General features: G+C 41.0%; 1 protein-coding gene across 3 annotated transcripts in view; it reads right to left on the bottom strand.

Annotated features, from left to right (window-relative positions):
• Positions 1–16783, bottom strand: part of TBL1XR1 (TBL1X/Y related 1) — a 194604-nt gene that overhangs the window by 98489 nt on the left and 79332 nt on the right. For all 3 annotated transcript variants that reach the window (XM_020799055.3, XM_072996221.2, XM_072996220.2), the window contains one exon: positions 10711–10775. The gene's annotated coding sequence lies outside the window, so the exon portion shown is untranslated. The remainder of the gene's footprint in view (positions 1–10710; positions 10776–16783) is intronic.

Below are 16783 nucleotides of genomic sequence, written 5' to 3'. Positions count from 1 at the left end.
ATGCACAAAACTTAGGAGCTTATTTCTATCACGTCAAACCTGACAGCCCCCCAGTTAAAACAGCAAAGTCTAGATGCCTTTGCTGAGTTTCAAACTTTTGAAGGTGTTTTCTGTATCCCTGAGAATCCTGATGATGCTGAAAAGCAGATTCCAAAGTCATATGCCAGTATTATCTAGTTATATTCTGGTGATGCTACTCATTGGCTTTATTTGTTCTTTATAATTATACAGAAATAACTTATATTACCAGCTGTAATATAATGACTCAACAAACATAAGTGCTGCATACTAATGGCGGTGTTTTTTGTTTTGAAATGGAAAAGGGTGGAATCAGACATTACATGAAATTTGTGGCTGCCACTGAAAACAGCAACCTCGCAGCTGTTCTTCCTATTCCATCCCCAGCTAATGTCTAATAAAGCAAACAGAACATGTGACACAGTACCATTAGTGTGTTGCAAATTTCTCCATTGCCCCACAAACAGCAGCCAGGTACACATGCAACATTTTAGTGTCAGAAGCAGTAAAAAATGTTTCAGGGGAATCTGGTTGGTCATTGTGGGAGACTGAATGCCAGAGGGGATTTTTATGCCCTCATTTTGACTTTACTGTTGTATGCATTGCTTGGTTTTAAAATACAATAAGCGCATACCAAGAAAGTACAGGAAATCATATGGGGATTTCCCCACCTCAGAACAGAACAGCGTGCATCAAAATTGTAGTACCGTGCTGGTAAAACACTGTGCCTGCTACAGGGCAATAAATTCACCTACAAGCGCCACGTAGAGTAGTCCCACTGAATCAAGGTGTGTTGAAATGTAAGTGTTGATATAGAAATTTATTTAATCAGCCTGCTACAGCTGAGACTAGTAATGAGATTAACTGTGCATGAGAAGCAAGAAGACAGAAGTGTATAACTTGTAAGAGCATCTGCTATGCCCCAAACCAGGCATGCAACAAAAATGCTTTGTAGTTCACTTCACACCAGTATTGTCGCCAGTCACCTGCGCAACTCACACCTTTCTTACATTATCATCCTACCAAACTCTTTCCCCCCCTCTATTATGACTGCTGCAGACAGAGACAGTGAGTGGTGGCAGTCCACACACACTGTCCCCAATGCACAAGAGGACTCCAGCACATTCTGGAACAAGTGTGTTCCTGCGGACAGACCACCTAACTGGGCAACCAGCAAAACCCAAGTTTCACAGGTGATCTTTGCCTAGCAGCTCCCATTTCTCAGACAAATTCAACTCTCAGAGTGCCAAAGAGCAGAAGGGCCTTGTATACTACTTACTCTAAGCTTCAATACAGAATGGGCTAAAAATATCTCACAAATATTATTACTGCCACTACTACTACCACTGCTACCATCAAACAAGAGCCATCAAGGCAAACAACCAAAAATCTGGAAGCCTAGGCAAATGTTCTACTCTTGGAACAACACAACAGCATTGTCAAGACACAATATAGAAATATGTTTTTGAAATGGCTGCTTTGTCTTGATTAGTTTTGTAGACAAAGAAGGTCTTCTATATTCTTTATTAATCCCTCTTCAAATGTAGACACCTACTAACGCTCAATCTGTTACTGGCTCCCCTTTTCTCCATCCTCCAGAGGAAACTTAGAACTGCCAACTGCTGACCTCTATGGTGAGACTGAGCCAAAGAATGACACCTTTAGGCCATGCATTGATAGGAATAGCAGAAGCAAAAGTGGAACACTAAAAACAGTAATGTGTTTCTGATAGGCCGATCTGGAATAGGGAAGTGGCACTAAAGTACAATAGTCCAATGCTGGACTCTTTAGAGTCAAAGACAGTTTTACGGGGCCCTTGTTACCCATTTCTAAGCACTTGTTCAGTAAACAGGAGCTGATGTTGGACTTTATGCTCTGTAAGAACACATAAAGGAGCACTCTCCTCCATTCAGCTTTGCAAAAACACCTCGCCCCTAAAACAGGCAAGGCTAATAAAGCAGAGAGAGAGAACAATAAAAGCGAAGTTCTGTTTAAAAGGATGTTTCGAAACCTTTCCCCCTTTGAGCATTATTAACACTTTCAAAAATGCAAAGTTAATGCAGCGCTGTGAAAGTTGTTCTAAAAGAAATAATGGTTTTATTTTAGCCCATCGTTTTTGGTGCCTGACGTACAGTGGTGCCTCGCTTAGCGATGTTAATCCATTCCAGGAAAAACGTTGCTAAGTGATTTCATCACTAAACAGAATAAAAAAGCCCATAGAAACACATTAAAATGTGTTTAATGCATTTCTATGGGCTTAAAAACTGACCTTATGCGAAGATCCTACATAGGGGCGGCCATTTTCGGTGCCTCTAAAGCGAGGCAAAACAGCAGGCGGCCATTTTGGAACCGCTGATCAGGTGGCCGAAAATGGGGGCTTTGCGATGATCGCTTCCCCGCGATCATCACAAAGCGATTTTTCCCCATAGGGGCCATCGCTAAGCGATTGCTCTAGCGATGGCCAAAACCCCATCGCTAAGCGATTTCATCGCTCAATGGAGCGATTGCTAAGCAAGGCACCACTGTATATTGACCAGGACATTCAGACAATCCTGTTATGCCTTAATAATCAGGGAGATGCATAAATGTGGTCTGCACACACAGCCCCTTCTGCTTGTCATGCATCCCTTTATTATTACTTCCTTGGTGCGAGAGATAATCAACCCAAGAAATCTTTCATTAATCCTCGTCCAGGCAGACAGCACAGTCCTCTCCATCTCCAGAAATGTTTTGATGCAGAATCCAGAGGAACAAGACATGCAACCAGTTTCGCTGCTGCCCTGAATGCATGAAGGGCTGACAACTGGAAAAGCTGTATTACCTGGGAATCGAAACCCTGGAAAAATCAGGGTCTGAATTTGTATGGAGAGCAGAATTTGTATGTTCACACTCACCACACTCCATGTGTTTAGGACAATGAAATTGTGCTCCCCCCCTTCGAATGTATGGTGATTGTTCCCTAATATTAATACTGAATAGGAACAATAATATTGACATCTGAAGAATCATAAACAATGTCCCTTGAGTTTCCATCACTGGCCATATTTAGGCTTTGTTTTTGTTTTGTTTTTCAAAGGGAAAAAACAGTTGGAAAAAAGTCGTTAAAAATGAACTGCTTTTGGCAGGAGGTATTTTTTATGTCCTACACAAAAATCAAATTAAAATCTCACACCCAATAAATCATTTAAACAAGTAAAAGCACAGGACATATTTTGTTCTAAAATTTTAAATTTTCCAGGACAAAATGTGACCCATCCCATGCTTTTATTTAATTTAACTTTTTTAAAAACTTTCTGTGAGAGAAACACAAGAATGGTCAACAAGGAGATGTGACATATTCTGCTTGGCCTCACTGAGGGGGAGGGGGGGGTGAGCCCTTGGAATTTCTAGTCAGTTCTGGAAATAAAAGTTCCTTCCACTAACTTTATGGTTGCCTCCAACCTTCAGTAATAGTAGAATTCTCCCTGGGTCAAAAACTACTAAAAGGGTTCTTTAAAAAATAATAATAACTCCAGAAAGATGAGAATGAACTATAACCTCCCACTGAATACAAAGTGGAAAATTATAGCTACCAACTCCGAAACACTTCAGTAGACAAGAATTGAAATGTTGGATCTCAAAAAGCTGTACCACTAAGCTACACAACTTCCTCAAAACTATATTCACCACTAAAATAGTGAGAAACTTGTTTTAAAAATAAAAACATTGTAATTAAAATGGAAGTTGCATTTTTTTTCTCCAGCACCAAATCACAAAATATGCATAGCCACATGCCATTATTTTTGTATATATATTTTTACAAAAGGGCAAAAACCAAAAACAAAAAAAAGGCCTTTTGTCCTGTTCCAAGGAATAATTAAAAATCAGTTATCACTATACCAAGAAACAGATTCAGAACTCTAGAAATACTTATTTTCCAGCATAACCTGCAGGGGGGCAAATTAGGACAAAATGCAACAGGGCTGCAAACAGCTTCTTCATGGCATTTTAAAATTTAATGAAGTGCTGGGAGTAGTTTAATATGCAGTGAGTCATGTTTTTAAGAGACATAATAATGCAGAACAGTAGTTCAGTGTTGGCTGAATTGCCTTGTATGAGCACCAAGTAATAGAAGGATGGAGCTTTATTTTGTTGTGCAGGGAAACAAGAGTGAGAAAATAAACAATTCTTAATGGAAAAGTGTCAAGGAAGGAAACCATGATGCTCAAGACGGGTGACTGAAAAGGTCTCTGTCTATGTCAAAACGTAACACCACTTTAAGAACTTTCTGGCAATCTCCTCCAGATTAGATGTCTGTCTCTCAGGAATCCATCAGCCATGAATTTCCTGTATCTGCAGGGTTCCAAAGGGAGCCTTCCAATTCTATAATTTCTGTGATTACATTTAGTGCCATGCCAAAAATTTTACCCAAGAGAAATTATAAACATTTTTATTCCAATTGATAAAAGAGAAACCTCCTTTCAAAACAATTTCAGAACAGGAATAATTTGGAGAAATGCTCATACTTGCCTCACTTCTGGGATGGCTGAGACGTATGTGTGAAAGTCTTGCTTGCCACTGATACAATTGATGTTGTGGCAGCCAGTGGCCCCCAGTTTCCCAGGAAGACATAATAAGGCAAATCTTCCCCAGGGATTTATCAGTTCAAGATGTGTATACAGAAAAGAAAACCGATGGAGGCAGACTCAAGTCACCTTGTATGAGTACAGTAGGCTCTAAACGTCTAAAAGGCCCCACCCAAGAAACATTAAAACAGAAGTCTCTTTTACTAGAGAATAAAATTTGGAAGAATCTGGAAGACTTATGATACACTCAGCTTCATCATTGCACTGGCACAGCCTTTATGGGGAGAAAGTTATACTATAAATACCCACAAAAAGAGACATAAAGTATTCACAACGCCCCCTTCAAAAAGGGAAGAAAGAAAAATGTTAAGATATTTATTTTAATTAGTCCTATGGAAATAGAAAGCCACTGTACAGATTTATTTCCAACATTTATGCACGCTCCCTTCCCCACGTCAGGTACCATGTAAAGAAAACTGTGGAAAATGCAAAATGTTGGCAACACTGCCAACACAGTTGCTGTCGCTGCTAATTGCAAGGCAGAAAAAAAACAACAAATCCTCTAGGGTAGTGGTTCCCAACATGGGCTGTGAATATCCCCACAGGTACAAAGCAGGATATTTAGAAGCATGAGGAAAATATTGAATAATAGCAGGAAAAGGCACATACATCAACAGTGTAAGTTGCTTATTTATATCCTGAGAAATGAGATTCCCCCCCCCAGCTTCTTCCTCCTCTCCCCACCCACCACATGAGAGCCCAGCCAGTCAGCATTCACGCCAAAGCCACCAACCCAGGGGCTTATGCCGTCTGCTCCTTTGCTATCAATAGTTGTTTGTATGGGACAAAATTCCCTATGGACTTTAACTCCTTGCTTGTACATATTACCAGAGGTGATGAGGAAGCAGCCTGAAGACCAGAGGGCGGAGAGTCCTCCTAGCCCCAAGCCCCCAATGTGAAGGGTACAATTTATGGAAATGGACTGCCGAGGGATACACAAGGGGGAAAATGTTAAGAACCATTGCTGTAGGGGGAAGAGTTATGTTCAAGCAACTACTAATTTTGAGGCTGTCAGAAATTGCTGGAGAATGTCTCCTCACCAGGACACTGACCCAGTAATTCCTCTTCTCACAAATGGGTGAGATTTTCAGCTATAATTCTACTATTATAGCACGTGATGACTATCATTCTACTATTAGTGAAGCAGCTTTATAGACCTCTCCCAAACAGCTGCTACATGTTATACACAATCTAGTCCTGTGTAGCAGTTCCAAACTGAAAAGGTAAGAAGATTCAGGATTGCATCCATCTGCCTCACTCCGGATGACACATGTCGTGGCCTCCTACCTGCGTCACCAGCCCAGCGTTCACACAAGTCCTTGCACAGTACTGCTTTACAGAGAGAGGCAGAGACGTATGAAAATCAGACACATCACACAGACAATGACTCATTCTTGGCTTAAAAGTCATAGGCCCTGATACAAGCATTAAGTCAAATATGAAAACAAAAGAGGGGGAGGAAGTAGCCATGGTGAATTAGCATTAGCACACTTTGACCTTCACCGTGCGTAAAATTTGAAGAGATGCACCGGTCTCAATATAACTCAGCTGTAGTCACACTGTACAGCAATAGCAGCAGCAGCAGCAACGTGCTTCCAAGTCAATTCCAACTTATGGTGACTCTTTTCTGGGTTTTCTAGACAAAGAGTACCCAGCAGTGGTTTACCACTCCATTCTTCAAGGGGTGTTCTGGGGCTGTGCAGCTTGTCTCCAGGCCACACAGGATGGTTCTTTTTCCAGGAGGCACAGTGAGGAATTGAATCCTCTGACTCCTGTACATTTACGATTCTGCAAGCAGCAGTCTGATATTGAATGCTGGAGGTGTCCTGGTCTTATGTAGGCAGAGCGGGATGTCATTCATGACCGGAATTCTATTTTCTTCCCTAACTCAAAAAAATGGATGATCTAATAACAAACAGGAACAGAGTATTAAAACATACGAAACTTGCCCCTCACAAGACAGTCATTTCACAGTCTCTGAAAAGGCCTAGGACTCTGTCCAAACATAGATGCAACAGCAAGTCTACCAAACTGATAGCAACTACAATCAGTTCTCCAGCTCGACAATATCTTTCTTTTCTCTTTCAGTTTTGGTAATTGCATTGTTTTATTTTCTGTCTATCTAATTTGCCCACATAAAAGCTCACTCCAAATATAAATCAAAACACCAAGTTCAAACTGACTCTATATAGCAAGAGGACATTCTACACTCATCTGAAGCTACTCCTGAGGATGTTTTCATTAGTTACACAAATAAAAAAACACATTCATTCATTCATTCATTCATTGCATTTATATGCCACCTATCTAGACATAGTCTACTATAATAATAATAATAATAATAATAATAATAATCATCATCATCATCATCATCATCATCATCCTAAATAATGTCTAAATCCTAGAACTGAAGATGAGCTTCTTCACATTGCGAAACTGTTGTTTTAATAGGTATTTATTTACTATATTTATATACCTTCCTTCTACACAAAAAGGTACTCAAAGTTGCTAACAAGTTAAAAACACAGTACAAACAGAGTAAAATAATTAAGATGTAACAACAACAAAAAGTATAATCATCACAGGAATAAGCAAATGAAATTTAAAAGGCCAATTTGAAGAGATGTCTCGACCACACCCTTCCTAAAAGAATTTTGACTGAGATCTGAACACAACTATGGGTGGGAGTCAATTTCACAGCAGGAGCGACAGAGAGAAAAAAGCCTTCTCTTGTGCTCCCATCAAGGTGCCCTCTGAATGTGACAGGTTCATAAGGAGACAGCCTAGCCCAAACTGTTTAGGGCTTTAAAAGTTAAAAGCAATGTCTTGAAAAGGCCCTGCAAAGCAACAGGGAACCAGTGCAGGTCTTTCAGCGGAAGCGTCACACCATCTTGACTCGTTCATTACCTAGCAAATTAGCTGCCACATGCTGCATGTACAAAAGGTTCCGGATACTCTTTACCAAGAGTGTGTCTGTTACAAAGCCGCTGATTCGATGATCACAATGGCAAAAATCTAGCAACCATTTTATTGTGACAAGAGACTGCAAAACATAAAGGCAGAGTGAATCAAAATCCATCACCAAAATTGTCTTAGGTGCATGGCTAAGTGTAATGCAAACAGCATAACTTGTGGAAGGAAGTTGCCTCAAGAAACCACAACAGAGGTTATCTTTTGTGTAATGAATTGCATAATATGGGGAACAATGAACGTGTGTATCCTGATTTCTTATTTTGAAGCAATTTGCCTGCAAAGACTGTGTCATCTGTCAGTTTAAATTTTTAACAGTATTTTTGCCTGTGGTTTGTAAAAAGTCAGATTTTTTTTAAAAAAAAACAATGGTTAACTTTTTTTTTTAAAGCCCCTGATACTGATAATTTTAATTTAACATCTGTTAAAATTCTAAGATTGCCTTAGGGAAAGGGATTATAAATTGTACTTGTATTTGATTAGACAACGGATTTCATATAGGTTTTCGAAAAGTTTTGCAATTATGGTCCACCATGAGTTCTTGAACTGGAGCCCAAATGTTTGCGTTGTACAGCCTTCTGCACTGATTATTTACGTTAATCTTTCAGCCTCCCATAGTACTTGGTCTAGTAGATAACATAAGAAAAACTGGGTATAAATTGGGTTTATGTCTCCACAGATACACAGTTGTTAATGGCAATATATAGGGATGGAAAACAACATACCTTATCAGACCTGTTTTTCCAACCCTTGTAAGTTCTTATACTTTTTGTTCCAAGTCTCAACATGAAATGTTGGAAATTCTTGGAAGCCCTATTAAAATGTCCAGGACTGCTTCTAACATTTTCCTTAAAGCGATGCAGATTCCTTTAGAGTGGCAACCCTAGCCACCGCCCCATGTAAGTTTGTGTAAACAATGTCAATCTCTCTCTCTCTCCGAAAGTGGACAACCTGGCAAGGAACAGAGCAGATCCCTGGGATATTCCCCCCTAAAATGCACTCCATGCTTGCTATAACCTTAAAGCAGGGGTTTTCAAACTATGCACCACAGCTCTGTTGATCACCCAGGATCCGAGCCAGGGGCACCGTGAAAAAACGGACGGAACATAGACCTATGAAGGCTTTAGAGGAGCTGTTCATAGCTCTGCGTCAAACAGGAACCAGAAGTGAAGGCAGTGTACCAGCCTCTCCATGCCCCATCTCTATGGTCCCTGGTGGAGGCACTTGCCTGCTGTGTGGCCTTGTGAGATTCCTTTGTCAGGATTTAGAAGGAGGTGGGCACTCAGAGATATATGGGGCAGTGGGGAGATGGCATGGCTGGGGAGGGTTGTCAAAATCCTGCCCCTGATGGCTCCTCCAAACAAGGGGAGCCGCAGCCAGTGGTGAGTAAATCGACAGAGCCATGACTCCAAAATGATTTCTCTCCCCACCCCCCCATGCATTACATTGCTTTTGAAACTGTGGTTAACCTTACACCTTCATATTGAAATAAGGACTTTAAGACAGACAGATGCATCACTTGCAACCTATTATGCCCACGTTCTGAAGTTATGCCATATATTACTGAGGGGAACAGAGAGCACTGGCACATGGCACATTGGAACACAGTTTCTGTTCACATACAAATGTGCATACACACAAATCGATTCAGGGTAAGGATAATGTCAGTTCTTTGGCTCAGGCTCCCAGGACACTGTCCCAAAGTGAAAAGTAACTGGCTGCAGCACTGTCAGGTATCTCATTCTCCGAATGAGAACTGTGAAAGTAGCAGCATCACAGGATGTACCATCAAAGTCTCAGGACTGCGAAAATTTTAAGACGAAAGAAAACTCCTTAGGGAGAAAACACAAAGGACGACCATCTAGGAGGGTTTGCAAGCCACCTTTTCAATACTCACACAATCGCCCTGTTCACCCTGAAATTACTGCAGTGTGTGAATTCATATGGCTGTAGTCCATGTCCCAATAGATGCAAAATGTTTACATGCTTCTTTTTTAAAAAAGCAGATTACACTTTAGTGGTTTTATAAACACACATCTCAATTATAAGGGAGGTTTTAAAAGTAAGCATTCTTTAGAACAACAACAAAGAGAGAGAGAGAGAGAGAGAGAGAGAGAGAGACCAAAAAAGAGCTGTTTGTTCGCAAACAGATCCAACAGCAGGCCTATAAACTTTGCTGATTGGATTTCAGCAGTACTGAAATGGAAAGCCTCCCTGTGAAAATGTTTCCCCGCTGGCCCAGTAGGAATTTTATACTTTGGGACAAGGTGCAAAGGAACACATATTTATCCAAACCAAAGGGGGGGGGCATGAGAGCTGCTCAAATAGGAGGATGACAAATCCCCCGTCTCTAGGATAAAAAGGCTATGAAAGAAGTCAAGAGCAGAGCATCAATAGCAAGTTAAGTTTTGGTAGGTCTTGAGATATTTAACAGGACATTTCAAATGACACAATACACATTTTAGAGCTACATATCAGAGATACAATCAAACATTGCTGTGAATTCTTCCTAAAATGCATGCATTGTGCAAGGTTACTTCTATTTATTCAGTTCAAATAGGACATTTCACTTCTCCTCCTTCCCTGCCCTGACTTTCCTGTTTCCCTTTCCAACTAACTCACAATATTTTATGCTCACAAAGCTGTTTGTTGCCTCTTATGTTCTAAGGTTTCTTTTCAGTGGGATATGCTTTTACAAACCATTGTGTTCTCTCAGTGGTACCAAGAGTGGTCTTAACCAACCAGATAGGCGGGATACAAATAAATAAAATAAAATAAGTCTCTCTCTCTCTCTCTCTCTCTCTCTCTCTCTCTCTCTCTCTTGTTTCTAAGAGGCCCCTATTGCAGCAAGTGACATTTCGGATTAACCAAAAGATATTGCAAGAACTGCTACCAACCACACCTATAGAGTATCAATTCTGACTTCAAATCATCCAAACCAATGTCCAATTGCAAAAAATGTATTGCCAACAGAAAGCAAATACTAAAAACTATTTACTCAATTCTTTGCTTCTGCTAGTTCTACTTTGAAATATCTCATTAAATATGGCTGCAGGCCCAACACCAGGCTAAGGAAATTTAACAGTATTGTACTTACCATTGGCAGTGCATTGATGGGTGGAAGGTTTCCTGTTAGGAGCCTCCAGTCACAGGAAGATGGTCCTGGAAGAGAAAAAGAGAAAAAAACTATAAAGAAAACAGCTTAATGATGAAAAATAAAACAGGTGTCAACACACCATGCTGCAACAGCGGTGAGACCAGATTGTGCAGGAAAAAAAATTATAAAAGGAAGGGTAAAATTTTCATCTTTGCTTTTTTTAGAGAAGGAAACTATAGTCATGTCATTATTTTATCCTACAAAACAAAAGCAACTGCTAGTTTACATAACACCTGTTATATATGTAAATTAGAACAGATCCATTTAAATATTAAAACGGGCTAAAAAGAAGTAAAATAGTCACTCTGGGCCCCAACTATACTCTACAGAATTGGGGCACAAGAATCGTGATGTGCCATACACAGAATTTCTGGAAATGGCTCAAATCCAAAGATCTGTCCACTGACTTGGGTGGATTGCAGAGATCTAATTCAGAAAAAATGTGCAATTGTGGAGCAAACTAAGTAATACTAATTGAAATAGAAAATGAAACATGACAGTTCACCAAGAAAGCTGCATAACATAGTAAAATGTGATATACGCTAGTTTTGGTTATGACAAAAGCAAAGAAGTTCCCAGTATTTCTAACAGGGAAGAAAATGAATGTGGTATGCTTCTTCAAGCTCACAATTACTGGCCAGGCCACCATCATGCTGTAAAATGCCCAAATTTGCAAATCACTCACTCACTCACTCACTTGATCCAGCAACGTTGCCCATATAATCCAGCTGTTTAGGAACACATATTCATACACACAAAGGAGAACTGGCCCCCATGACAGGAGGAGGCTTTGGGGTAGGAATGAACATTAAGTATCCAAAAACAAAAGGTACCAGAAACGAACAGCATTCTCACATGTTTGAAAATGACTTAAGTGTCTCAGAGCATGACATACATAATAGTCAGCTTTGCTGATGATGTCCCTAAACCACTATATATACATTTATAAAGATAGCAAAGAGATTAAAATGGGCAGTGTTTTTAAATTTTAATTTTTTATATGCCAATAAAAGACTATTTAACATTAATACTGAATATTACTTTGTCCTGGATTTCTAGTTCATCCCCAAAGAATACGTGCCGTGGGATATTCGCACAGCCCTACCACTGAACTGGCTTTTTATCTCCAGAGATATATACTGTACTTGTTCATAGCAACAAATGGGCATGGCAAACATACAGACATGATCTGGATGTTGAGTCATGGCGACTGAACTTCTTTCTTATTAGGTTGAAACGTTTCGCTATTCATCCAAGCAGCTCCTTCAATCTGGGATGACATGGATGACTGAGAATCTTCACCAATACACAAACATGATTAGTCCTATTTGTGATTCTGACTGGAGTTATTTCAAACCAGGAGCTTTATTTATTTTCCCAGCATGATATAATGTTGTCAGCCCTATTAAAATCTGCACGACTTGCCTTCAACAGTTTTGTTGCTGATGATGATTCCTTTTGAGTGGGAACTCTAGCTACTGGCCCTCTGCAACTTTGTGCAGACAATGTCAAGCCTTTACATCTCCCTCTAAGAGTGCAGAGACACTTTCAGACACTTGTCAATGAACATAGGACTATTGAATGCGGAGTAAATCTGGACAGGGAGGAGCCCAAATTCAGAGTGGCAGGAGCAGGCAGGAGAGACAAAAGGAGTATCTTAGTGAAGTATTCAGGTCTTTTAAGTATAGTTTCCATTATTTAAAGTTTACCATACCATTCCTATCCAATGCAATGTGGAGTTGTGTAAACTGTGCACATGTATCAAGGCTATGGTGCAGTGGATACAGTGATGGAATAGAACTCACAAGTCCTGGAGTTCAAATCCCTACTCAGTCACAGAAACTCACTGGGGTGTATGATGATAATGTAAAACTATTCCTTCAACATCTCACACACCCTGACAACCCTATTAGGCTGCCATAAGTCAGAGGCAACATGACAGTGAAAACAACAATTAAGCTTATAGCAAGAGTGCATCTACTGGGGAGATCACATGACTGAATCAAGTGTTTCTGATCAACAATGAAAATTAAAATCATGAAAGAAAGATTTAATCTTTCAATCTGATTTAAATCAAATCCATTCCAGTACTTTCCTTCTCTGTATCAATGGTCCTGTGATCCAAGCCCCCTTTTTCAACTTGATCACAGAAGTTCAGTCACGGATCCATCTAAATATCTCAGGTCTATGTGATCAACAACATTAAACTTTAGGTAGATTCATATTTGGCCGTATACCTTCAGAAACCGACCTCATGATACCGTGCAAACACATATTACAGGGAACCATATTCTAGGTCTGGATATAACCTACTCAAGCTCCACAGAATGCATTAAATCAAACTCAATTTAGTCAAACATTAAAGAAATGAAATAATAAGGTTTACCTCCTACTAAAAGGTAAATCCTTTGGACTACCTTGCAGCTGAACAATGGACAGTCAAAAGCAGCTCTCCCCAACTTGGTGCCCTCCTGATGTATTGGACTACAGTTCCCTTCATCCCCAACCAGCACAGTCAATGATTATTATGAGATATATATGGCATCAGAGTTTAAGAGGACATTTAATTGAGAAAGGCCGGTCACAGGGTTTGACCTGGTGATCTAGAACTCTGAGAGCAACCAGCTTGTTCATACGTACTTTACATCTCAAGTACTCTGCTTTGTCATTGCTCATCTATCTAAATTAACATATGATCCCAATTTATGGACCAGATTTATGATTCCAATTTATGGATGGAAAAGTAGGAAAAATATTCACAATGCTGTTGCATCTTCAGGAGAAAAAAAGGAATACACACAAAGACAGAATGTGCACGGGCAATGAAAAATCATTGTTACATACTGCATTAGTATTGCTCACTGATGTTACCTTTTGAATAAGTACAAGTGTAAATTACCGTATTTGCCGGCATACAAGGCGACTGGCCGTATAAGACGATCCCCCCAACATTTCCACTCAAAATATAGTGGATGGCTCTGCTACGGCGCCAGTGGTGGCTGCCCGGGGCTCTGCCTAGGCCCGCCCTGGAAGTTCATGGCCGGCGGGGAGGAGGGCGAGGAAGAGGGGAAGAGGCTGCGCGGGCAGCAGCAGGAGGAGGAAGAGGGGAAGCGGGCGGGTGGCGGGCGAGCATGCGCGCAGCTGGCTCAGCAGTGAGAGGGTGAGGAAGAGGGGAAGAGGTTGCGTGGGCGGCAGCAGGAGGAGGAGGAGGAGGGGAAGTGGGTGGGTAGTGGGCGAGCGAGCACACAGCTGGCTCAGCAGCGCGGGGCGGCAGGCAGCCCGGCGGTGGGCTCTGGCTGCTCAGGCATGGCTGTCTCTGCTTCCATCCATCCGGACCGACTGCCTGCCTGCCTGCCTGCCTTCCTCCCCAGCCAGCGCGGCCCCACGTCACTCACTTAATGGCGGCAGTGGCTCCTTCCTGGCCCAAATGAATTGCACCTGGCATACAAGATGACCCCCCCCCCACTTGGAGGCATGTTTTTGGGCCAAAAAAGTCATCTTGTATGCCGGCAAATACGGTAATATCTGAGAATCCCTAAGGCAACAGAGTTGAGGTGAATGGACAATGGACAAAGTAATTATTTATAATCTGATATATGTTAATAAGAGATGCTTCTTAACAGATATTGCAGGCATACTAGTTACCCTTATAATTCACAAATCTAGAATGAGGTGTACCTTCTTCTCTTCCTGTACATTCTTCAGCCAATAAGTTTAAGTGTGCAGCCCAACTCAAGGATGATTTACAGTGGTGCCTCAACTTACAACCTTAATCTGTTCCAGAAGATGGACGTAACTCGAAATGGTCGTAAGTCGAAGCACCATTTCCCATAGGAATGCACTGAAATGCAATTAATCCATTCCGGCTGAAGGGAAAAAAATCACCAAAAAAAATCACTGCAAGACTCATTGGAAAGGTGATTTACCCCTTCTTGCCGAAGGGGGGGGGGGAAGCAATCAAGCCTGCAAGACCCATTGGACATGCACAGAAAACAAATGGAACAGATCGGAAATACACAGAGAACAAAGGGTGCAGGTCGGATATGCAAAGAAAACTAAGGAAAAAAGGAAGAGAAGCAGGCAGGACCCATCAGAAATGGGGGGAAAAGCCAAAAAGCAACCAAACCCCCCAAACCTTCTGATGGGGGGAAGAAAAACAAAACAAAACACCAACAACCCCCCAGACCCATCACAGCACAGAAACATAACCTCCCCCAGCTCAAAAAACCACACTGCAAAAACACCTAGAACAGTTTTTTAAAAGCAGAAAAATGCACCTTACCTTACCAGGCAGCCCGAAGTCTCCCTGCAAACACACACACATGCTAACTCAGAAGCAGAAGAAGGCAGTCCGACAGAAGCCTCCTCATACAATGCACACTCTCTAACTGCTGGGGCAAAAGAGCTACAAACAAGCAGCCTCATCGCCACGTAGAGTTAGAAATCTGAATTACCTGCCTTTTTCTCCTGCCTTTTTCTATTTGTAAGTGGAAGCTCCAGTTGCATGTAGAAGCAAAATTTTGCGGGCAGAGCTGATCATAATTCAAACTGGTCGTAAGTAGGGACATTCGTAAGTCTTATTCTGTACTTGTTAGGCCCAAGGCAGCAGCTACATCTGAACACCTCTGAAGAAAGTGGAACCTATTGGCTGAAGTCAAGCAATAAGAAGTGACTAGAGTAGGCCTAGAGTTAACTAGAGTTAAGGAACCTCGTAATGAGGGTGAAAGAGGAGAGTGCCAAAAACGGTCTGAAGCTCAACATAAAAAAAAAAAAACTAAGATCATGGCCACTGGAAAAGACGCTGATGTTGGGAAAGTGTGAAGGCAGGAGTTGAAGGGGACAACAGAGGATGAGATGGTTGGACAGTGTCATCGAAGTGACCAACATGAATTTAACCCAACTCCGGAAGGCAGTGGAAGACAGGAGGGCCTGGCGTGCTCTGGTCCATGAGGTCACGAAGAGTCGCACACAACTAAACGACTAAACAACAACAAGAGTAGGCCTACGAATCAGTGGAAATTTGGTGAGTCAACACCAATGTAAGTTCCACTGATTCAGTAGAACTACTCTAGTGGTGACTTACTACTGTATTTCGGCCACTGTTTTAAAGAGTAGAAGCATCATATAGTAGGCACCTGGAATTGTACTGAATTTCCAGCATTTGTATTACATCTGGCCAATCCAGAGGCTTCATATAGCCTAACTGTCATCAGATACTGTACATCTTTATCATTTTCTGAGTCTACACTAGGTTTGATGTCAGGAGATTTAGAGGTCAGGATCAGCAAACCACTGGTCTTGAGCAAGCCCTAGGTGGTAAAAATATTTTAGCCCATACTCTATTGCTAGATAAGGGGTAGAGGCAGGGTATAATCAATAAAATGACATGACAAGAATCTAAAACAACTGAAATATTTTAAATGTGTTCAAAACCATTTCAGAGAACATGTTAAAGAAAAAACAAACCAGAAAGCTGAAAAATTGAAAACCAAGCCAGTATCATTAGGTGTCAAATGCTCAAGTGAAGAGCCAGATTTTAACCTATGGCAGAAAAAGGCAATGTAGGTGCCAGTTGAGCCTCCAAGAAGAGTGTTATACTAGAGAACCATATTTCTACATATTTATCTTCTCTTAATGGTTGTACATAGAGAGAACACACACAAATGGCATGGGGATATATGGGGAGATGTGATCCTTGAAATTTTTAAAATCTAAACTTATTACATTTGTACATTCACGAGTTTTATGTGCTTTTTAATATGCATCTGAGCAAATGCTGGTATCTTTCAGGTGTTTTGGATTTTGACTTTTCTAAAGATGACCCTTATTATCAAGAATACTTGGGACATACAGTTCAAACTTTCTGTATTCTGTAAGGCATCAGGATGGAGAATACTGGAAAATACAACACCTCTTCCACAACCATGTTTGCATAGGTACACAAGGGACAAACCAAAGAATTATTCTTGTTTCTCCACTCAAAGACCAAGATAAAACCATATGTGATATGAAC

The sequence above is a fragment of the Pogona vitticeps genome, chromosome 3, assembly GCF_051106095.1.
Source record: "Pogona vitticeps strain Pit_001003342236 chromosome 3, PviZW2.1, whole genome shotgun sequence".
NCBI classification, from domain to species: Eukaryota; Metazoa; Chordata; class Lepidosauria; order Squamata; family Agamidae; genus Pogona; species Pogona vitticeps.
Note: the sequence above shows the minus strand (reverse complement) of the source record. Positions and strands in the feature narration are given on the sequence as shown.